This window comes from Phoca vitulina, unplaced genomic scaffold (genome assembly GCF_004348235.1).
Source record: "Phoca vitulina isolate PV1807 unplaced genomic scaffold, GSC_HSeal_1.0 scaffold9, whole genome shotgun sequence".
NCBI lineage: Eukaryota > Metazoa > Chordata > Mammalia > Carnivora > Phocidae > Phoca > Phoca vitulina.
In genome coordinates this window covers 46,996,642-47,022,347 of record NW_022589712.1, presented here as the reverse complement: position 1 = coordinate 47,022,347, position 25,706 = coordinate 46,996,642, and the positions used below count along the sequence as shown (strand labels likewise).

At 38.9% G+C, this 25,706-nt stretch overlaps 1 protein-coding gene across 4 annotated transcripts in view; it reads right to left on the bottom strand.

The window, feature by feature from the left end:
- The window catches only part of HS3ST5 (heparan sulfate-glucosamine 3-sulfotransferase 5), a 265,443-nt gene that overhangs the window by 110,507 nt on the left and 129,230 nt on the right, over window positions 1-25,706 (bottom strand). The window contains exon 1 of one of the 4 annotated variants that reach the window (XM_032408031.1): window positions 10,696-10,707. The exons of the other annotated variants lie outside the window; for them this stretch is intronic. The gene's annotated coding sequence lies outside the window, so the exon portion shown is untranslated. Of the gene's footprint in view, window positions 1-10,695; window positions 10,708-25,706 lie in introns of those variants that run through there. 4 annotated transcript variants of the gene reach the window in all.

The window sequence follows — 25,706 nt, the reverse complement described above, 5'->3', positions numbered from 1 at the left end:
ATTAGCTCAAACCTTCTGCATCCCTTCCCACCCTTGAGGAATTTTAGTTCTGAGCAGGCTCAGCTTACACATGAAGTGAAGTTACATAGAATGTTTCTCTTCTTTTCACACTAGTACAATTATGTGGCATTCCAGGATGCCTTGAGCTGTACCGTATCTCAATTACCTCAACTGCCATCTGTTTCTACTTCTTTCAGCCCTTCTCCCTGGTACCCTAAACAATGAATGATATTCCCACTCCAGAGCCAGGCTTAGTGCATTCTCTGCCAAGCATGTGCGTAACATTTACAGATATCCCTCCTATTTCAATAAGACGATATGAGGTTTGATCAAAGCCAATTATCTACTGATTTTCAGTTTAACATTCCAACTATCCACCATTATCTTAATTCTGGAAATCCTCAGAAGACCCAAAGCATTGGATCCATTGCAAATGAATCATAATGGGGAAGTACTATTTGAAGAATGAGGAGGGGGAGACATACAGGCGCATCTGCTTTGTCAATCTTGCTAAGGCCTTCAAATGCCATCTGTTTTCCATTCTTTTCTGGCTACCGTCTTTCCCTAGGTTAAAAGATTTTAAAATGCGGAAAAAAACCTTGAAAACAAGTTTGAGATTTTAATTCTGTATTTCATCTGCTGAAGAGCGAACTACAGTTAGCCTCAGCAAGTGTTCCTAATAGATAAGGGAGTTGCTGCTTCACATATAATTACATTGAGTCTAACAGTAGACATAGCAAACCATATCATCTTCATACAATCAGAAGTGCTAGTAAGTCTGAAAGGCATCCATTTTGAGGAGGGTCTAAGCTACTTTTATTTTACTTCAAATAAGGGTTATCATGGAATAAAACTGATAATTCTTTGGGGGAACAATTTTTGGAATATAAAAAAAAGTATGAAAGGTAAATGAAACTGATGGTTGTGAATGGCAGTTAAGTTCAGGCATTTTGTGTTCTTTTGGGTTTGCTCTGGAATGTTAAACAGGTCGGGTTCTTTGTAAAAGAAAACATTTTATTCAGAACATTCTCCCATGAAAGCCCTCTTTGACATAGTGTCATTTTTTGATATATTAGTACATGTCTGTCCACATTTTATATTCAAAAAAGGCAAGCAATGTTTTAACAACTTTTGACAAGCGTAGGGAATTAAACTTGCACAGAATCGACTCAAAGTGTAATGCTATAGCCTGTTACATTTTCTATTTTGTACTTCTTCCTGGCAGACCACAACATTTTTAATTATATCAATTTTGGTTGAAAAAAAATGCAGAGAAATTAAAGGTGTGTAATTAGAATAGGAAACATTTAAGTCATCAATAAAATATGTTTTAAGCATAAAATTCAAAATGTGTTGAGAAAAAGAGCTACAGAAACAGTAGTCAGTGAGTTATAAATATGTAACAGGAGCTAAGTCAAAGAATTTTCTAGAAAACTAGCCAAGGAATCTCAAGAAATTCAGCTACCTCTTAATTACACTTACAGGTTTCCTACCCGTTCATAAATTTCAAAATGAAATCATCTTTTGTTTTTTGGCAATGTAGGCTCTGCCTACTGAAAACTTCTCTTGGATACCCAAGGGCACCTCAAGGCGACAAACTGCCCTTCATCCTGTGTCCCTCTGACTATGACCCTGCACGACTGCTCTCTGGCCTCTTCTGTCTTTCCTCCACCCTTGCTCATTCATTCATCTAGAGCTTCTGCTAATTCCCTGAATATGTCGTGTTCTTGCTCCTCTGCCTACATCACTAACCCAACTGGCTCGACTAATTTCCCCTCTTGCTTTTTGATCTCAGCTTAGAGGTTACTTTCCTCAGGAGGATTTCTCCAATAATTCTCTGTCTTTTCTCTAGATCCGGTAGAACCCTGTTCTCTCCAATCTAAGTCCCTGTCATACAGTGATGTCACCGCCTCCTTATTTCCCTGGATGGTCAACAGACTGGAAGCTCCAGGAAGGCTAAGGCCATGTCTATCTTGTTTACCGTTGAATCTCTACTGCTTAGACAAGTGCTTGGGATATTCTAGATGCTCTCAAACACTTTGTTAAACAGTTTAATGAATCATTTGAGTGAAAGGTTCATATATGACCAATATATACTTTTTCCCTTTTGGTGATAATACACATTGTTAAATATAACTACTTTTAAAAATATATTAGTTTATTTGAGTTGGCACGTGTTAACGTTAATGTTCCCATTTGATGATGTCATCTAGCTGGAAAAACAAGTTTCACGTTTTGGTCCAAGGGCTTTTTTATACCACTTTTCTCTACACAGAAAGTACAAGGTGGGTAAGCTCTGTTAAGCTCTGGAATGCCATGCTTGGACTTGAGTTTAAGATACAGACTTCTAATGGCAACCATAAGGGTAAACTGAAAGGGGACAGAAAGGATTTATGAAAAATAATGTATAACATCTGAAAGAACAGAAGGTCTTGCTTTATATCGCTGTGTCATTATGATGTGGTAACTTCTGGGGGTGGGGGTGCTGTGACTGGAAAAGGAGAATAGTTAAAGTCAGGACCTATTAGTGAGTCAGGAGAATGGAGCTGGAGGAAGAGGGCATCTTATGAATATTGTTATTAGATAATCAAGAGCTGAAATAATCAATATTCTCTTGAAAGGACCTTAAATCTAATGAAGCAGCCGTGGATAACTAAATTATGATTATGACAAATTCAGGGAATTGGTTCAGGGTTCTTTGCATCCAAAATTCAAATAAGTAATCAAAGTGAAATTGCATTAGCTGACCTCCTCAAACCACCTCTGAAATACAGGAGGCATTTATTAAGAATACCCCAACCAAATAAAAGCATGACATAAGTGCTTCCATATTTCACAAATGCCTTTGGCTAAGGGGGAGGGTAGATGGAGTTGGGTGTGGGTGGGCGGGTATGAGGGGAAGGACACAGAATGAAGAGAAGGAGCTCTTGCAAAGAGATAAGTGGAACTCTTATTTTTTAAAATTGTCACAGCAGTACTTCTCTTAAGTCAAGATAAAAAATACGACGAGCTTATGGAATGTTATCTTCTACGGCAAAAGTTATATAAAACAATTTTTATTCCCATATAAATTACTTAACACGGGTGCCACTGGTTTTACAGATTAATGTGGGCACCGCTGGGCCATCATATATAAAAGAGTCTTTCCCTGTATTTTTTAGCCTTCAGCCTTCAGTATTTCTTTGTCTCTTTAGTAAATTCTTATTTCTTATTTTGCAATATATTGTAATAGTTCACCATCGAGTTGTTTTCACCGGCTCCCTTCGGCGCTTCCTGGGGCCATCATGTGAATGGTAGCAGCAAACAATTTCAAGGACAATAACAATGATGAATAAATTAAAGCACAGTGCATATAGTCCCCATCAAAGAGCTACATTTGTTTTCCTGAACTGTATTTTCATCTCAAGGACTCCCCCCCCCACCCCTTCATCTCTTTCCAAAATGCTTCTATAGCAATTCTCATTTCAAAAGGGTGCTTCAAATTGATTCTGAGGAATTTAAGTTCTCCACACTCTTTTCTGGCAATATGCTTTTTATCAGATCAGCAAAAACAATGTGAAAACACCTGTCACAGTAATTTCAAATGTCTATCATCTACCAAATTACCCATAAATGATCTAGGGTTGCAAGGTGGTCCTTGAATGAAGGACTTTTTCAAGAGAGACGAACCGATACTGCTGAAAATATAAACGGGGACATTGCAAGAAAAAACCACTTGTAGCATTTGTGGAAACTTACAGCTTTTATTTTTATCTTTAATCAGAACCAAGAGAACATATCTGAAAGAACTAATTTTGCTTTTCATTCACACAGAGCATTATATATACATGCACGCCTACGCTCAGGTATAGACATCATTCACCAATCAAGTAAACTCCACAGGGCTGTGGCTGGAAATGGGAGTCAGACTGGCAACAAAGCATTTCCTGAAGGCCTACCCAGGGTAAATGACAAAACATCTACACCTTACCCCCGCCTCCCACCAAAACAAAGAAAGGTATAATTGTTGAATATGTACAGGCTTTTTTTTTTTTTTAAAGCACAGAGAAAGGCTCTGGGTTATACATCTATTTTTCATTTCGACATACCAACTATTTTCTGTGGTCTTAACTTGCATGCTAGTTGCTCTCAAGAACTGGTATGCTTCGAGGTGATTCTACAGTGCAGCCAGAGTTGAGAATCCTGCTCTTAAGCCTTCCGCTCCGCAATTTGGTGACAAACTCCCTTCCCATTTTCGTTCCAGTCATCTGTGCGCATCTGCACTTCCCTTTCAACCAAGAATGCCCTTTACCAGGGTTTGAATGTTATATTTTCCTATCCCATCCCACCTTCTGTGCTCAGAACTTGCAATGCAAATTTACTGTAGTTTGAATGGGAGGTATTACACATTTTAACATCCAGATTTAAAGAAACAAGTATGTATCAAAATAGTGTTTGCATTTCTTATCTAAAAAAATAACACTTGCAATGGCTAGGTCTTTTGACATGGAGTTGCTCTTTTATAGGAAATAATATGGTATGAAGGGCAATGGAAAAACATACCCTTTTACCCTTTTAGATTCAGCATTATTTCAGACTTAAACTTACAGGAACATAAGGATGGTATATTATGATCACTTAATATTCCTAAAGGTTTGACATTTTTAAAGAGTGTATATAATATTCAGGTGGGGCTCAAATGAATCTAACCATCTTGCTGCTGTTTTGTAAAATGGTAGTGTGGGTAAGGACAGCAATATCCAACCCTCAAAAGGCAATAAAGAACACTCTTAAATGTGCCTTATTTCTAACTATGGTGACACATTATAGTGCTCTTTGTCAGCACTTTATTGGTTTTACAAGAATAAAAACAAATACTGAGGTCTTTACTCTGAAATCCATTTCTAGAATTTATCTTACTAACAAAGAACTTAGTCCTGTGAGAGGTGTTCTAGTTATAAAAGAGGAGCTTCTCTTAGTAAGAGTTTATTTGCTATTTGAAGGGCTATCTTTATTCGGCAATATTAATTTATAAGTGTGCATTAAATGCAACAAACTCTAAAATCATACCTTTCCATGATCCATGTGATAAACCAAACAGAAGAGACTTACTGAAATAAACTTACTTTTCTATTGTGGGCAAAACTGGTACACATATGCATTTACAGGGGAAGAAGAAAAGAAATTCCAAACTTTTTTAAACATGGAAAGAGTTTTGGACTAAGTCCAATTTGTTTTCAGCATTGTTTCTAGTGGTTCTTTATTGACCACGATTGTGTATTCATCGAAGTTTCGCAAAAACACTTACTCTTACTTTTCCCTTTCTTTTATTTAGGCATAAAATGATGGGCAGCTTATCTCAGCGCTTCTCTTAGCTGTTTTGATTTTGGGTTGTGTATACATGAACTCAGGTTGCCTCAAAATAATAAAGGAAAATAAGGCACACTTCCAAAGCAACAAAAGAACAACCTATTTCACTACACTGTTATTGTGGAGAAATGTCTTGGAGAATGCGTTTTTTAGATATGAGAAATGGTTTATTAATTGTAACCAAATCCATTCTCCAATCAGCCCTGCAGAGGGATGACAAAGAGTGAAAAACACAACAAATAACATGGTAAATGGCCACCAAACAAAACAAAATCCACTCTGCAATTATTTATGAGGCCAAGGTCCCCACATTTTAGTTTGCCTTCATCAAGAGGGAAAGATGAATATAAAAAAAGAGATCACGCATACACCCCAAGACTAAGGAGGTTCCCAAAACTGTCTTACACAGACTTCCACAAATGTTGAGAAGGGGAGCTGGGAACACAAAGGGGTCCCTTTCAGAAAGTATCATTGTGAAGCTTTAATTTCCCAAATTGTTTAAAAAATCTGTTTTCCTCCCTGCCAGGCTGAAATTTTTTCAGAAACAAGATTCAGGAAAGCAAATGAAACATTATGGGACAATGGATAGATCAAGGTATACTTTCTAGGACAAGAATGCTGTCTTTATATAAAGCCTGTCTTTTTAAAGGGGAGAGATGAAGGAGAAGAAAAGCTTTTAGAGAATAAGGGTGACAAGATGCCATGTCAATATGAGTCCTTCGTGCATTTTTGAAAAAGAAATGAGCAATATTTATCATACCTGTGACAAGCTATTTGGCAGCATATGTTTCCTTTGTCTCTTTTTACATATATTTAGCCATTCCCCGAACTGTGTGAGTTGCCCAGAACAAGACCTTTTTGTATGTAGGACATGGCTGGGGACTCAGGAGCCTGCCAAGTTCAGGTTCTTGTCATTAGGCTCATTAACTATCTAGAACGTAAGCTCCATGAGGATAGGGTTTTTTTTTTTTTTTTCCTGTTTTGCTCACTGCTCTATTTCTGGCACCTATGATCTTGCCTGGCAGATAGTACGTATGCAGTAAATCTTTGGAGTATGAACAAACGAATGTAGACCAGTTTAGACCCCAAATTCTCTGGCTTTGGCTACTACACATAGTTGCCAATTCATAAAGATGTTAGCCTGCACTAACATTATGCTAAATACTAATCATTTAATTCTCACAACGGCTACGTGATAAAAGCATTATTATCTCCATTGTGAGGTACTAGAATTGGAATAAGGTAGTTAAGTAACTTGCTTAAAGTCTTGCAACTTATGGAAGGTAGAGAAAAATAAGTTAACCTAGTTAAGTCCAAAGCCGAAGCTCTCACTCATTATGCCAAATCCTGCTTCAATGCTCCTCAGTGGATGACTCTGCCCCATGCATAGTCTCAGTCTTGCCTTTATTCCGATCCCTGCTCTTACCTAGACTCTGCTCTAACTCTGGTCTTGGGATCCTGCACTGGGCCTGGTGGAGGCTTTGCTTCAACATTCCAATCTCCGCAGTACACTACTGTGGTGTTGTCTTAGCTCAGGCTGCCACAACAAAATCCCACAGACTGAGTGGCTTAAACAATTTGTTGTCTTACCGTTCTGGGTGCTGAAAGTCTGAGATCATGGTGCCAGCACAGTCAGGTTCTGGTGAGACCTCTCTTCCTGGCTCGCAGACGGCTGCCTTCTTACTGTGTGCTCACATGGTCTTTCCTGGGTGCATGCATGTGGAGAGAGAGAGATCTTCCTCTCTCTTCATGTAAGGCCACCAATCCTACTGGATTAGGACCCTTATCCTTATGACCTCATTTAACTTTAATTACCTCCTAAAAGTTCTAACTCCAAATACCATCACACTGGGGGCTAGGGTTTCAAATTATGAATTTATGAGGGATACAATCCAGTCCACAGCAAGTGCCCTGAGTTAAACTATCCGGGACAGTAACAACCAAATACACTCCATTTCCCTGCTTTGAATCACATGATTCACTGTCATACTTGCAGGAATAACTCTTTTGTCACCTTTTCTGTTCTTGCTATGTTTACCTCAGTAATCTAGAGATTAAATATGCATATTTCAGTCAAATATGTATTGGATTTGAAGAACTGTTCAAATTCAAGTCATGCAATCTTCCAACAATAATCCTTTGGGGGCTCCTTGACCTTTCCAGAGTCTTCCAGAGCATTACAGAGGAAAACACAGACATGGGGTCATACATCTGAGTGCTAACCCTCCTTCTGGCTGATTGACAGAGGGAACATGGTAAAATTCACAAAAATATATATTTGAAAATTATTGTTTAATCTACCGAATCATAGATACTTCCTGCTTTCCAAAGGGAAATTTCATAGATATCATGTGGCCTAATATCGTGTCTAATGCTCATCATATCGATGTGCTATTTTCCTTTGTATCACTGAGAATCTGTTCTGAGTGGACAATGATCACAGGGTCAATACAACCCTAAATACAATCCTAAATGTTCTTTGGGATATCCTGAGTATTTCTTGGAATTTTCCAATCGGATCTCAGAATCAGAAATCATATTCTAACCTAATTATTACAAAGCTTCCTTACTACAGGAATAAAAAATGAAGCCTTCAACAGTCTCTCTTTGGTAACAATAGCCTTGTTCTCTGAACCTGTAGTAAGCTTCTATTGGAGTGGCAGGGAATCCTTTAGAAGAGTACAAGTACATGGTGTCAGGACCCCAGCAAGATTTCAAAATGCTGTTGTAGATCTGACTACGGTAGACATAACTAACATGTGAGTCCTGGCGCAGCAGTGTGAACATTTTAAAAAAGAGCTTTCTTGTTTTGGTAAAACAAGCATTCTTTTTTCAGGGAATTCAGGGGCCTGACTGTGTGTGTGTATGTGTGAGTGATATGCACATGCTGTCTTAAATTACAAGGTTCCTCTGGAGGGAAGATACTTCTTTATATGTTTCATTAGCATATACTTCTTTATATAATGTTTCATTAGCATAAGAAAACAGTAGTATGTTCTCTACATATGATTAAAACTATTAAAATATAAGTATCCACAGTAAATGCAAAGCCATTATTTAAAACAGGATGAGAATGTGTGCAAATCATATATATACTGCAGTATTTATAGGCATTCCTTGGAAATATTGTAACAAGTTATCACCATTAGATTTTCACATAATTACTGATGAATATAAAATTTAAATTATTTATTTTATAAAGAAGAGACTGATCATCCCTAAGCTGCTATCAGGTACTAAATTTAGACAATAATGCAAAATTCAAATAGAAAAAGTAATTATTTTTTGCAATGTTTTCTTTCATCATTGCACAAAGAAAATAAAGTTTTCTATTGTTGGGCAACACTATGTTAATTAGTTTAATTTGTTTAATTTAATTTCAGCTTCTCTAACAGGCCCAGCTATATATTTTTCTATAATTGTAGTGAAGAGTTTCTAGATAAGAAACTTGGAGATCTGAGTTCTTGCTTTAACTCTGGCATTAGATAGTTTTGAGATCTGGGGCAGACTGCTTACCCTTCTGGAGCCTGCGTTTTCCTGGCTGCAAAAGAAGAATAGACGAGTTCTGACGTCCTCACAGGTTCTCCTGGTCTGTGGCTCCAGGTGGTTATTCCTGTTACTAGGGCCAATAAAGTTAACCTCCATGAACAGAGAAAATAGTGAAGGTTATTCCAGGTGAATATTACCCTTCACGTGGTCACAGTGGCTGACCTTGCCATCATTAAACAGAATGCTCCAGGTGGCATCTCGCAGTTAGTGACTCTAGCCCAACAGATGCCACGTTGGATGGTTCCTTACTCTTTTCCGAAGTTCATGACTCATAATGATCTTTCACCAACTACTGGGGATGGCACAGACCTCATTAAGAATGGGCACCTTCCCATCCTTTCAGGATTCATACAAGATTAAACAAGAAATTTAGGTCATAGCATTTAGCACAATTGGTAGGTAGAGTTACACATCTATGTAATTGTATCCTACCCCTCTTTAGGGTGTAAATTCCAAGACAACTAAGACTAGGCTGTTTTTTTTTTTTTTTTTTAATTTGGTCTTTATTTTTTCAAGGTGACAAATGAACGTATCTTAAAGAGACAGCTGTATGGGGCTTGTTAGGGAAGACAGCCACTCTCTGCCCACTCCAATGCCATTTTCACCTCCTCTAAAACAACTACTTTCAATTCTTCCAGCTGAATATTTTGGCATTTTTTTGGCTAGTTTTGTAAATATCATGCTTATATTACTTTCTCTTGAATTTTTAAACATTGAATAATGCGTTCCCTCTTGGAACAGAAGGCTTTGGTTCTCCTTCACACTCCTCCACTACACTGACCACATGAACTCTTACCACACAAACACTGTGAGCCCATTCTCCCAACACAGACCAACCGTGATTGTTATGAGTTTTATCATGAATTATTATTATGGATTATTATGGATTCTCAGTTGAGTCATGGAGTATACTATTTTCATGCCCCCCTTTACACAAATCCTGACTCTGACGGAGTTAGTAATTCTCTTGTTTAGTTTTCAATAGTTTATGACTCTTTCAATCCTAACTCTTTTCTAATTGTGCAAATCTCTCCATATGTTTAAGTATATTAGGTGTTCTGTCAATTTTCCTCTTTTGGAGAAATCTTCTGGAGACTTCTGCCTGGTTTCATTCTAAACAAGTTGCTGCACAGATGTATCCTGGAATTTCCAAAGTTCTCTTTTGGATTATTACTTGCGTTTCCTGATTCTGTAAATACTTTGTATCCTACTTTGTTTGTTTCTCTCTTCATTGGTGAAGTACATCCTCCAAAGGCTTTTTACAAAAAGGTACATGTAAGGTAGAGTTTCTTGAATCTTGTATATTTAAAAGTATGATATTGTGAGGTGTGCCTATCCTCACAAATAATCAATAGGGCCACTTGCTATAGATCCTAGATTAGAAATGATTCTCCTTCTAATATGTGAAGGCACTTAGTGTCTTCCAGCTACCCAGTATTGCTGATGAGAGGTCTGATACTATTTGGATACTTTATCCAAACTATGAAATCTGTATTTTTGCTTTGGAATTTCTTAGGATTTTTCTTTGTCCCCAGTGTTATAAAACATCCCAATGAATGTGGTTTATTTTTATTCACTGTGCTGGGCACTCCATGGCCCTCTCAGTGGGGAAACTCATGTTAATTCTGAGAATTTTCCTTTGATGATTTTTCCCCTTCATTTAATTTTTTTTCTCATATGAGGAATTCTTATTATTCAGAAGTAGAATCCTTAGACTAATTTTAAAAAATCTTCTCTCATATTGTCCATCTCTTTAATCTTTTTGCTATATTTGCTGGGAAAATGCCTCAGTGTTACCTTCCAATCCTTTATTTTAGTTTTTCATGTCTGCTAGTATAATTTTAACTTCCAGGCATGTTTTTTTGGTTTTCTCTGAAAGTGCCTGTTCTATAAGCACACTCTTCTCATTAAAATGAGGCAAAATCTTTTCTTATCTCTTCATATAGTCTCTGTTTCCTGCAAGGTATTTCTGTCTGTTTTTGGTCTGTATGTCAAATTAGATGCCTTCCATAAAACATGTGTTGATCCATTGTTGTCTACTCACAATTATGAGTGAAGAGCTTGTGAGCCTACAGGAACTGGTCAATTACACTCATTACTCTAGGGTGACCCGGCTAGTCTATTTCCTTAAGGAATCTCTGATCTTTGTTTCCTTTGGTCTTTTATTTCTGGAATGACCAAATTCCCCAAAGACTCTTCAGATAGCTTTCCTGGAGAAATCTGATTGCCAGCGTTCTGTGAGTCCAGTGACCGAGGCTCTGGATCTCAACATTCTATATGTTGAGATCTATGTGAACTCTTACTTAAATCCATTATTTTTAGTGTGGTATTGCTGTTCTCTCTTCCCCCTGAGGTTCCCAAGTTCATGGACTCTCTGTTTTGACCTAATCATGGAAAAAACTTCAGGGCTCCAACTGTATGGATGAATTGATGAATGGAGGGTATCCAGTGTTGCTTTTAGTCCATCTTCCTGTGATTAAGCTCATGTTCACTTCCCAATTCCAGAGATACACACAGAGGCCATTTCCTGAGCCTTTGGGAGTGCTTTGGTGGAAACTGCATTGCTTCTAGCCTTTGCCCACTGCTGGTTTTAGGATTCAGCATTTTTGGTCTTGCTAAATCAGTTTCTATGTCTACATCTACTTTCAGCTTAAATGATTTGTTGTTTTTGTCTCATATCCCATGCTTTTGTCCTTATACATGGGTGCCTTTAAAATAATTCTTTTTCAGTTGTTTCATTGGGGTTTGGAAGGTAGTTAATACACCATAACCACTATGGTCACCATGACATACTCATCAGAGAGTACAGTGCTTGGTACTTAGAAAGTTTCTTATAAATATCTGCCGACTAAGGGAAGGAATCATCACCATGTGTAATTTTTTTCAACCTCCTCATATAAATAAGGCCCTACCAATTGAATAAATTCTCTGTATTTGTCCCATGCAGATGTCTCCAAATATTGTGAGGTATTAAATATTTGTTGCTATCCTAACATAAAACCATGTATGGAGCTCTTTGGTCTCCTAGAACATTGATCGCTGCAGTGAAGATATTATTTTGGGGAGCTAATGCACCATCTAGACCAGAACTGAATACCAGTCTCCAATAATCACAAAGAACTCTGGGGCTGATATTGCCATCTGTCCTGGTTTCCACTTAACATGTATATTAGTTGTTTGAATAGATTCTTGGATGGTGAAGGTCACTTTATTGCTGCCCTTTGAGTATGGGGTCATCGTGAATAACCTCCAACTGCAGCTGTGGCCAAAGAGAAAATGACTTCAACTGTTGACAAATGCTCTTGGTACAGACCTAATGGTGGTCTAATCACATTAAATATAGAAAATACTAGACAAAGGAAAACATGGACTTACAAAAGGATCCCACTGCATACATCCTGACATGTTTTCTTCCCCTGAAAAGAAGTTCTTCAAAATGCATATTCCATGTACTTGAGTGTCCCCTCTTTGCCTCCCCCTCTGTATGTTATTTTCAGTTACAAAGCAATAGTTATGATAAAGTGAAAATATCCTTAAAATTGATCATTATTGTCCTTCAATCCTGCCTTGTTGGTCATTAACACATACTATACATATGAAAATAGGTTCCTTGTTTTTGTTAGAGTGATCCTTAAATAGGCAGCCCCAAACTGCATTTATTCATGCTGAAATAAATGTCATGTTTGGGAGAGAGAAAGACAACGTGAGAATCAAATTCAATGAGAATCAGTCTTGAGTATCTGCTAGGCTGTGAAAAATAAAACAATGGATGCGGCTCACAGCAGAGCCTCTTCTCCATTTTCATGCCAGCACTAGGTAGAGTGTGGGGAATCCGCAGCATGCAGCCCTGCTCTGTCAAACACCCACTCACTCAGGACCTGCAGCATCAAAAGCTGGGGCTTCACAGTTACTCTGTGATGTGTGTGAAGGGGACAATTTTTGGAGGAAAAGCTTGGCCCTGCCCACAGTGGTCAGCCGGCCCACCTCCCCTCTAGGCTCCTGTAACCATCTTTGAGGCATGCTCTCTGAATAGGACTCCTTAATTTCTGTGAGCAAAATGTAACTCTGTTTCCATTTGGTTATCATAAAAGCACATGTATCTTTGCAAGAGGCGCTTAAATTTAAGTTTCTTCCAAAGGTCGAAACCTTGAAGTCTGTTGGCAAATTCTTCCCCAAAACAAAAGGTGGCATATAATTTTCAATATCTTCTAGAAACAGTTATCTGTTCTTCAAGAGAAAAAACATTTTTTCTGGTACTAAATTCAAAACTGAAGTTTGTCATGTAGTCCTTATATAAGAAATAACAGAAATAAAAATGAATATTAAATAACACAATGGATATTATTTTGGATAAGGATTTTAAAACTTAGAGAAATGTTTTTCACCTTCAGTAAGTGCAGGGCACAGTATTATAACAATTTGTGAAGGAACTTCTGTTGATATCTAATGTATTCACATAGACTTCTCCATGGCTTGATGATGACTGCAAATACTCCTCCGGTACTGATCATGTGCCAGGCACTGTTCTTAGCATTTGCATACAGGAACTCATTTAATCCTCCTAGTTCCTGTAAAAGCTAGATACCTCTTATCATCCCATTCTACAGATGAGGGAACTATCTCACAGAGAGGCGAACATCTCGCCCAACATCACATTGTGAAGTGGCAAGAACACAAGGCCAAAACCCATCTATCTAAGATACATTCCACTTTTTGGGACCTACGCTTTTTTTAAAAAAATATATCACTTCTTTTAGCTAGGATTTTTTTGGAGAAGAAGTTGAATAGTGATAAATTCAAAATTAAACTCCAAGGCCAGAGCCTACGATCTCGGAATTCTAAAGTGTCAATTAAAAGTACAATAGCCAGGGGCAAGGGTGACATTCCATTTCTGAAAATTTAGGAGATTGCCTCTAGTCTCAGGAAGGGCCACACTGATTCAGCTAGAAACCTCAGAGTTCTATAATTTGGGAAAAACTGGGCCGAGGGTTATAGCTTTTACCCTAGGGTTACAAAGTAAAGAGAAATAAATAACTCTGATGTCAATAAAATATATATACTATCACAGTTTCTCTTTAACAAGTTGTATCATGAAGGGCACCTGGGTGGCTCAGCTGGTGAAGCATCCAACTCTAGATTTTGGTTCAGGTCATGATCTCACAGGTCGTGGGTTGTAGCCCCAATGTGGGGCTCCATGCTGAGCACGGAGTCTGCTTCTCCCTCTCCCTCTGCTCCTTCCTTGCTCTCTTCCTTGCTCTCTTCCTCTCTCTCTCTCTCAAATAAGTAAATAAATAAATAAATAAATACAATCTTCTTTAAAAAAGTTATATCACGAGCTTCTATGCCACAGAATATGATTTGATTATTTTTTGTTCCAACCATAGTTTCCATAGAAGGTTATTATATGTTAAGTTGTTTTTTCTTCCCCCCCCTTTTTTAAAATTTAACTGATAGAATGGATGTATCTGCTTTTTTCTTTCTTTTCTTTTCTTTTTTTCTTCCACATTCTATCTGCTAGCATCACAGCAGTATTAATGGAACCAGGATTAAGTGGCAAATGCCCTGCTTGCCCATTCATGAAACACACTGAATCAGCAAGCTCCTATTAATCACTAATGTGTGGGACAGTGGAGATCCAAGCTACCTACTTCCTGATTTAATCAGCTTTGTTGGAGGAGCAGACATATAAACAAGGATGCCTGTGTAGTATGGTACAGGCTAAAAGAGAAACATAGATATAGGGGGGGGGGGGGGGAAGGGAGAATACGTGTGTGTGCATGTATGAGTCATAGGAGCTTCAATAAGGAAGGAAAACTACTCTCCTTGGAAAAGTCAGGAAGTCCTCAGAGATGAGGTGATATCTGAATCATATTTTGAAGGATAAGTAGCAAGTCCCAAGATGGTCCTGGTGAGCAAAGGTGTTATCGATAAAGGGAAAATCTCATGGAACCCAAGAGGCTGGTGTGTTGGGGGACTGCAGTGCTGGGTAATAAGCATGTGTATGAGGCAGTGTCACATGGAGCTAAGAAGGCAGACCCTGGCATCATTCTGCTGGTCGTGAACCCTGGAGCCGACCTTGGGCAAGTTCCTTATTAACTTCTCTGTGCCATGATTTCCTTATCTAGATAACAGGGGAAATAACAACACCTAAACTGTAGGGTTTGGGGCAGTTAAATGGGGTAGTATTATAAAGCCCTTAGTAAGTTCCTGGCACACAATAAACACTCATAGATGTTAACCATTATTATTATTATTACCCCAAAGAGACAACTAATTCTTAAATAATTGATATCACTATTAAGGTGAAATTTCCTCCATATGTGTCTTCACACAAACAATAAGCAAAATAGATTATGTTTATAGATTCCCCTGGATAGGTCCTCTCTTCTCTAAATTAGAAAGCTACTCCTGGAAGGCAGCTTCCCAACTCAGGAATTATGAGTGGTGCCTGAACGGCTAGGTCACAGCTCACCTAGGCATTCAGATCTCCTAAATTATGAAGTCAAATGATGAAAGGGCACAAAAAATAAGTGCAAGAAACTCATACTGTCCCTAGATACCTTATGTATTTATTTTAGAAAGAGAAATGTATTTGTCGAGACATATAAGGTTTACCTTCTTTGGGGAGATGAATCATATTGAGAAGAACAAGTTCTCATTTAAGCCAGATAACTCAGAAATCAACCCTCTAATTTTAATTGAATTTGATTTAGACATCTTACCCTTGCATTGACTAAATCTGGGCATTTGAATGGGAAAAAGACTTGACAAAATTCGTTTTCTAAAGGCTGGCTCCTTCTACCTGAATCATATTAAATGATCATGATCACTTCAAGAGATATCATTGAGAGACACAGGAAAAGTTAGCAGGACACACAACATTTATATTTAGATTCCATATTTCATCACTTTCCATGTTAAGTTTTAAGTCATTATAAGTTTAGAAAGCCACTAAGGAATGGCTGTTTGGATGACTTTAACAGGTTTAAATGGACCTATTCCTCTAGAGCCAAAATTTAGCAGAACAAAGTTCCCTAGTTTCCTAGATCAGGCCAATCTGTTTTTAGGATCTCCTATGTTTAGCTTGTGAGAAGGGGTTAAAGTGGGGTGAACAAAGGAGTATCTTTCCTCCATCTGTCCTTCCACTGAGTGGGGCTTTTGTGACAGAACAAGACATTACATCCTTTAAGTAACTTCTTTTAGTGTATTCTTTTTTTTTTTTTTTAAAGATTTTATTTATTTATTTTGACAGAGAGAGAGAGACAGTGAGAGAGGGAACACAAGCAGGGGGAGTGGGAGAGGGAGAAGCAGGCTTCCCGCCGAGCAGGGAGCCCGATGCGGGGCTCGATCCCAGGACCCCGGGATCATGACCTGAGCTGAAGGCAGACGCTTAACGACTGAGCCACCCAGGCGTCCCTCTTTTAGTGTATTCTTTCTTTGTATTTACTTTTTACTCTAAAATGGCAAATAGAAAATGTACTGCCCAAATTGCAATGATAAAGCCAAAGAATTAGGGAGTGGCCCTTTCGAAAATCTCCCTTCCTGACCTACAGCTCAAATACTAGCATCTTTCCTAGCACCTTTTAAAAGGCCAGGCTGAGACACCACAAAAGGACCCCAAATTCCATGGAACTGAGTGTCAGTCTAAAAAGTGGCAGTCACTAGGTACAAATTTTAGTATGTGTGATGACAATACACTACTATATGAGTATTTTTTGAAGTTGCCTGTTTGTTTAATGGTGTTCTGAAAGATATATATATATATATATATTTTTTTTTTTTTTTAAAGAAGGGATTTGGTATCATTAGAAAGGAGAGAGTAAAGTCCTGGCAAATTTGTAAATAAAAAAGCATTTAACAAGAGGTAAGAGAGGACCAAATGAGGAAAAGCTTTTTTTGAAGGGCAAACAAGTAAAGGTGTAAGGTTTTTTTTGGTGGTTGTGGCCTTGAAAAGACAAGATAATTTTAGCTACAGGAGACAGCAGGGAAGCCCCAGGGCTCCAACCAGCTGGCCAAGAACCAACCATTTTTGGACGAAATGAGTTGGGACTTCTCTATTCTACGGAATATTCAGAGTTAATGGAGAAAGGTAGGAGGTAAGTTTAAGGGGCAATTAGCACCTTTTCCCCCACACATCAGCAGGGCTAATACGGCAAGTGATTGGTCAGTTGTATGAAGAAATCCAGGGACAGCTCTGAAAGTGCACAAAATTCAATGCACATTTAAGTAAATTAAGGAAATGACTGAGTTTACTTGGAAGCATTCTATATTTATTGTGGATTTTACTCTGCTTTGCAAATCATGCGGATTTAGAAAGAAATTTAGTAGAAATTAGAGATTAATGAAAATAGTGGCTACTTGGTACAATTCTTATTTTAAAGAAAATAAATGCATTAGTGAGGTAATTATGGGTTGTATACCTAATTCTCATGGTGCCCTATGCCTGAGGACACCCATACTCCTGTCTATGACAAGTACAAGTATGCCTCCTTTCTCCAGGAGCAGTTACCTAGAGGCTTAGTGCCCTCAAGCAGTGAATTGGCCTATAAAGCATTGCTGTATATATTTAACAAATATTTTACAGACTTAAAACATCAGGTGTGATTTCAAATAGATGCCTGCGTGCCTTTAAGATACAAAGCAACTGTCCAGTAGTAGAATTGAGAAAATAGTGGTGGGGTAAAAAAACATTAAAAAAATAAAATACTAATGCCATTATTACCAGAGTGATAAAATAGGAATATAGAATGTTTATATTTTAGCCAAACACATAAATAGGAACACAAAAATAGCATAGCATGCACCAAAATAGGGGAAAAGAGCAACCTATCACATACCAAAATAAACAGGGAGAACAAGCAACAAATTAAAAATTCAAGTGCAAAAATGATCTAAGTTTGGCAACAATGGGCATGAAGAATGCAGGCACGGGATAAAGTATCATGACAAAATAAATGCACCCAGTCTTTCTGGAATTGGTCAGGTTTGTATTAGGTCAGCATGGCATTTTCCAGTGTGTTAATATGAGGAATACTGGTCTTATGAGATACTCCATTAAAAAAAAAAAGTTCTATGGTCAAGGAGATTTGACCATAGAGAAACTGACATTGTGAAATATTGCAAAACATATTTCTCCCCTGGAATTTTATAATGTACACAAGCAAATTAAAAGCCCTGAGAAGTCCTATAGTAAAGAACTGTTTATTTTCATTTTATACCTAGAGCTCACCATCATAAGGACAAATAAAAATAAAAACCGGGAGGAAGAAAAGATGGCGGAGCAGTAGGGGACCCTATTTCAACTGGTCCCTGGAATTGAGCTGGATATCTACCAGACCACTCTGAGCACCCACAAAATCAGCCTGAGATGTAAGAAAATAGATCTGGATCTCTACAAACAGAATATTGCGGGTGGTTGGTTTCGAGGTACGAAATGGGGAGCCGTGATTCTGCGGGCAGATATCATAGGATAAACGGCAGCAGGAGGGAGGCTGGCCATGGGGATCCTACACCAGTGAGCAACAGCCTCGCACACTGGGGACGGGGCACAGACTTGCAGACCGGTAGCGGTGGGGAAAGGACTTTAGGGCAGTCCCCGGGACGGAAACCCGGAGCGGCGGGGTCGCACATGCGAACTGGGAGCGGCTGGTGGTTTTAGAAGCACAAAGGGCAGAGACGTGCCCTGACCTGGAGGCAGGACTGGGAGCGCTGCAGAGGGGTGCACAACCCAGGACGCTGCAGTTTATAGCAGCACGGACAGAAACGGAGACAGGGTGGCCTGGAGAGCCACTGAAGAACAGACTGCGATCTCTCTGCTCTGAGGCCGAGGGTTGGAAATGATCTCTTCTGGTCCAACTCTTGGAAGAGACGCAGAAAGCCACCAGGGAAAGCCGTCAGAGAACAAAAGCCCCAATAAACTGATTCCCACTGAGCCTATCCCCAGCCACAGGGGGCAGGGCAACTCTGCCCAAACAGGGTTGCCTGAGTCAGCACGGCAGGCCCCTCCCCCAGAAGACAGGCTGGGAAAACAAGAGGCCAGCAACCCTAAGGTCCCTAGAAAACAGGTGCATCTTGCTTGGATTCTGGTCAATAATCTGGACTCTATACATTCCCTCAACTACCCATCAACAGAATGACTAGGAGGAGGAACCCCCAAATTAGGAAAGACTCAGAGATTATGACTTATGTTGCAGATTTACAAATGGATGCAGATATAACCAAGATGTTGGAGATGGAATTCAGGCTAGCAATTGTGAAGACAATGGCTAGAATGGAGAAATCAATTAATGGCAACATAGAGTCTCTAAGGGCAGAAATGAAAGCTGAATTGGCAGAACTTAAAAATGCTATCAATGAGATCCAATCTAATCTAGATAATCTAACAGCTAGGGTAAGTGAGGCAGAAGAACGAATAAGTGACCTGGAAGACAATTTAATTGATAAAAAGGGAAAAGAGAAGGCCAGGGAAACACAACTCAGGATCCATGAAAATAGAATCAGAGAAATAAGTGACACCACGAAGCATTCCAATGTCAGAAGAATTGGAGTCCCGGAGGGAGTGGAGAGAGAGAGAGGACTAGAAGATGTATTTGAGCAAATCGTAGCTGAGAACTTCCCTAATATGGGGAATGAAACAAACATTTGTGTCCTAGAGGCAGAGGGGACCCCTCCCAAGATCAAGGAAAACAGGCCAACACCCCGGCATGTAATAGTAAAACTCGCAAATCTTAGAACCAAGGAAACCATCTTAAGGGCAATTAGGGGGAAGAGATTGCTTAAGTACAGAGGGAGGAACATCAGAATAACGTCAGACCTATCCACAGAGACCTGGCAAGCCAGAAAGGCCTGGCAAGACATATTCAGGGTACTAAATGAGAAGAACATGCAGCCAAGAATACTTTATCCGGCAAGGCTTTCATTTAGAATGGATGGAGAGATGCAGAGCTTCCACGACTGGCAGAAACTGAAAGAATATGTGACCACTAAGCTGGCCCTGCAAGAAATATATTAAGGGGGGTTCTATAAAAGGAGAAAGACCCCAAGAGTGATATACAACAGAAATTTACAGGGACAATCTATAAAAACAATGTCTTCACAGGCAACATGATGACAATTAATTCATATCTTTCAATAATCACTCTCAATGTGAATGGCCTAAACGCTCCCATAAAACGGCACAGGGTTACAGATTGGATAAAAAGACAGGACCCATCCATATGCTGTCTACAAGAGACTCATTTTGAACCTAAAGATACATCCAGACTGAAAGAGAAGGGATGGAGATCCATCTTCCGTGCCAGCAGGCCTCAAAAGAAAGCTGGGGTAGCAATTCTTATATTAGACAAATTAGATTTTAAACTAAAGTCTGTAGTTAGGGACACAGAAGGACACTATATCATCCTTAAAGGGTCTATCCAACAAGAAGATCTAACAATTGTAAATATCTATGCCCTCAACATGGGAGCAGCCATCTACATAAGCCAGCTGTTAACCAAAATAAAGAGTCATATTGATAACAATACGTTAATTGTAGGAGACCTCAATAGTCCACTCTCAGCAATGGACAGGTCATCTAAGCAGAAAATCAACAAGGAAACAAGAGCTTTGAATGATACACTGGACCAGATGGACCTCATAGATATATACAGAATATTCCACCCTAAAACAACAGAATACTCATTCTTCTCGAGCGCACATGGAACTTTCTCCAGAACAGACCACATACTGGGTCACAAATCAGGCCTCAACTGATACCAAAAGATTGAGATTATTCCCTTCATAAACTCAGACCACAATGCTTTAAAACTGGAACTCAATCACAAGAAAACATTTGGCAGAAATTCAAACACTTGGAAGCTAAAGACCCCACTCTGCTCAAGAATGTTTGGGTCAACCAGGAAGTCAAAGAAGAACTTAAACAATTCATGGAAATCAATGAGAATGAAAACACATCAGTCCAAAACCTATGGGATACTGCAAAGGCAGTCCTAAGGGAGAAATACATAGCCATCCAAGCCTCACTCAAAAAAATAGAAAAATCCGAAATTCACCAACTAACTCTACACCTTAAAGAACCAGCAAAAAGGCAACAAACGATGCCTGAGCCATGCATTAGAAGAGAAATAATTAAGATTAGAGCAGAGATCAATGAATTAGAAACCAGTAGATCAGATCAATGAAACTAGAAGCTGGTTCTTTGAAAGAATTAATAAGATCGATAAACTACTGGCCAGACTTATCTAAAAGAAAAGAGAAAGGACCCAAATTAATAAAATTATGAATGAAAGGGGAGAGATCACAACTAACACCAAGGAAATAGAAACAATTATTAGAAATTATTATCAACAACTATATGCCAATAAACTGAGCGATCTGGATGAAATGGAGGCCTTCCTGGAAATTTATAGCTGCCAAGACTGAAACAGGAAGAAATTGACAACCTGAATAGGCCAATAACCAGTAATGTGATTGAAGCAGTGATTAAAAACCTCCCAAAAAACAAGAGTCCAGGGCCTGATGGAGTCCCTGGGGAATTCTACCAAACATTCAAAGAAGAAATAATACCTATTCTACTGAAGCTGTTTCCAAAAATAGAAACAGAAGGAAAACTTCCAAACTCATTCTATGAGGCCAGCATTACCTTAATCCCCAAACCAGGCAAAGACCCCATCAAAAAGGAGAATTTCAGACCGATATCCCTGATGAATATGGATTCCAAAATCCTCAACAAAATCCTAGCTAATAGGATCCAACAATACATTAAAAGAATCATCCACCACGACCAAGTGGGACTTATCCCCGGGATGCAAGGGTGGTTCAACATTAGAAAATCAATCAATGTGATAGATCACATTAATAAGAGGAGGGAGAAGAACCATATGGTCCTCTCAATTGATGCAGAAAAAGCATTTGACAAAATACAACATCTTTTCCTGATTAAAACTCGTCAGAGTATAGGGATAGAGGGAACATTCCTCAAGTTCATAAAATCCATCTATGAAAAACCCACAGCGAATATCATCCTCAATGGGGAAAAGCTGAGAGCCTTTCCCTTAAGATCAGGAACACGTCAAGGATGCCCACTCTCACCACTACTGTTCAACATAGTCCTAGAAGTCCTAGCAACAGCAATCAGACAACAAAAAGAAATAAAAGGTATTCAAATTGGGAAAGAAGAAGTCAAACTCTCTCTTTTCGCAGATGACATGATACTTTACGTGGAAAACCCAAAAGACTCCACCCCCAAATTACTAGAACTTATACAGCAATTCAGTAATGTGGCAGGATACAAAATCAATGCCCAGAAATCAGCTGCTTTCTTATACACTAACAACGCAACTGTAGAAAGAGAAATTAGAGAAACGATTCCATTTACAATAGCACCAAAAACCATAAGATACCTCGGAATAAACCTAACCAAAGAGGTAAAGGATCTATACTCTAGGAACTACAGAACACTTATGAAAGAAATTGAAGAAGACACAAAAAAATGGAAAAATATTCCATGCTCATGGATCGGAAGAATAAACATTGTTAAAATGTCTATGCTACCCAGAGCAATCTATACCTTCAATGCCATCCCAATCAAAATTCCAATGACATTTTTCAAAGTGCTGGAACAAACAATCCTAAAATTTGTATGGAATCAGAAAAGACCCCAAATCGCCAAGGAAATGTTGAAAAAGAACAACAAAGCTGGGGGCATCACGTTGCCCGATTTCAAGCTATATTACAAAGCTGTGATCACCAAGACAGCATGGTACTGGCACAAAAACAGACATACAGACCAATGGAACAGAATAGAGAACCCAGATATGGACCCTCAACTCTATGGTCAAATAACCTTCGACAAAGCAGGAAAAAACATGCAATGGAAAAAAGACAGTCTCTTCAATAAATGGTGCTGGGAAAATTGGACAGCCACATGCAGAAGAATGAAATTCGACCATTCTCTAACACCATTCACAAAGATAAACTCAAAGTGGATGAAAGACCTCAATTGTGAGACAGGAATCCATCAAAATCCTAGAGGAGAACATAGGTAGTAACCTCTTTGACATTGGCCACAGCAACTTCTTTCAAGATACATCTCCAAAAGCTAGTGAAACAAAAGCAAAAATGAACTTTTGGGACTTCATCAAAATAAAAAGCTTCTGCACAGCAAAGGAAACAGTCAACAAAACAAAGAGGCAGCCCACAGAATGGGAGAAGATATTTGCAAATGACACTACAGATAAAGGGCTGGTATCCAAGATCTATAAAGAACTTCTCAAACTCAACCCCCAAAAATCAATAATCAAGTCAAAAAATGGGCAGAAGATATGAAAAGACACTTCTCTGAAGAAGACATACAAATGGCTAACAGACACATGAAAAAATGCTCATCATCATTAGCCATCAGGGAAATTCAAATCAAAACCACACTGAGATACCACCTTACACCAGTTAGAATGGCAAAAATGGACAGGGAAAGAAACAACAAATGTTGGAGAGGTTGTGGAGAAAGGAGAACTCCTCTTACACTGTTGGTGGGAATGCATGTTGGTACAGCCACTTTGGAAAACAGTGGTGGAGGTTCCTCAAAAATTTAAAAATAGAGCTACCCTATGACCCAGCAATTGCACTCCTGGGTATTTACCCCAAAGACACAGATGTACGGAAAAGAAGGGCCATATGCACCCCAATGTTCATAGCAGCAGAGAAAGTCAATTATCACATGGTTTCACTGATTTGTGGAACATAAGGAATAGCATGGAGGACACTAGGAGAAGGAAGGGAAAAAAAAGGGAGGGGGGAGTCGGAGGGAGAGATGAACCATGAGAGACTATGGATTCTGAGAAACAAACAGGGTTTTAGAGGGGAGGGGGGAGGGGGGAATTGGTTAGCCCGGTGATGGGTATTAAAGAGGGCACGTACTGCATGGAGCACTGGGTGTTACACGAAAACAATGAATCGTGGATCACCACATCAAAAACTAATGATGTACTGTATGGTGACTAACATAACATAATAAAATTAAAAAAGAAAAAAAAAAGAAAATAGGTGGGCAGACACACACACACACACACACACACACACAAAACCAAGAGGTTTAATTCTCTGTGTTGACAATTAGCAAACAGACTTCTCCCCCATCATTTTTTAAAGAGTATTTACGTTACAAAATTTATAACTGTACTTTCTTCTCTATTTTATTTTTAAAAAAGATTTATTTTTTTATTTGAGAGAGAGAGGGAGAGAACGAGCATGGGGGGAGGGTCAAAGGGAGAAGGAGACTCTCAAGCAGACTCCCCACTGAGCGTGGAGTCTGATGCAGGACTCGATCTCACAACTCTGAAATCATGACCTGAGCCGAAATCAAGAGCAGACACTTAACTGACTGAGCCACCCAGGTGCTCCACTTTCTTCTCTTGTATATAATCATCTTGAAAATTAGATGGGCCTTTTATCAGCATTATGACCCAGGAAGATGGGAACCATCTTTTTGAAAAGCAAATTTGAAAAAAACAGCACCCCTACCTCCCAGTTTTTGTGGGAGGGTAGAACCTAACTTTAGTCGGTGACTTGCTCCAATTTTACAAATTTGCAAAGCTACCTGCTGTCATAAGATATGAGGTATGTTCTTCCCATGGAAAAAGTTAATAAGCTAACACAGATGCTAAAGTTAGGATAAACTATCTGTGAATAACAGTGCTGTCTAGTCCTCTGATTTGAGGACTAGTTATCATTTATCTTGAAAATTTGTATGTAATGGGTTGCATCTGTTTGCCTACATAAGGGGGTACAATTCCTTTCTGTCTTTGCAATCTCTCAGTGGATTGCCCATGATGCACATCACATTTTGGTTTAATGCTTACTTAGTAACAAATGTGTTTTCTTTTTCTACTACCCTTCTGGAGAGGATTTCTGGGTTGATAGAAAGATTTTGTTTTAATTAATTTTCCTCAACATCATACATATCTGAGCTATCATCCCTACCCCCTAATCCTTCATCCTATCCCCCCCACCCACAACACACAAACTTTATATGAGCACAGTTAAAACTGGACACATTTTGGGAAAGACTGATTGATAGTATTCTATTTATGGTTTTGTAAAATGACTCAAAATATCTCAAGATCCTAATTACTTTAAGAATGAGAATTAAGAAGGGCGCCTGGGTGGCTCAGTTGGTTGCGCATCTGAAACTTGGTTTTGGCTCAGGTCATGATCTCAGGGCCATGAGATCGAGCCCCGTTGTCTGGCTCTGCGCTCAGTGAGAAGTCTGCTTCTCTGCCCCTCTCTCTGCCCCTCCCTCAGCTCATGCTCTTTCTCTCTCTCTCTCTAAATAAATTTTTAAAAAAAGAATGATGATTTAGAAAATTTGTCTGAAAAAGAGACAAAGAACTTAAGTTTGCTCAGATAACCCAAGCAGCCTTTCTCAAGTGGGCTTTCTCATCTGAATGACGAACATACAACAAAGATTTCTCAATTCTTTCAAGGACACTACACAGCCAGTACCATTTTTGATACACTGGACAGAACTTAATTTATTTACATACAAGGGATCTTTAAGGCATGAAGGCTTACTTCTCTTGTGAAACTCTAGTTGAAAAAGGCTGGCTCATCTTCACCTCCTCTAAGAGAAGAGCAATTTATATGCTGATGACTCTTCCTCCAAACTTTAGATCCATAAAGGCAATTCCTGACTTGATATTTTATTTAGATGCCTAATAAGCATCTCAACTCAATATGTCTAGTACGAAACTTTATCTTTCATCCTCATCCCGTTCCTCAAAATAGCTGCTCTGTTTCAGTTGATGGTAATT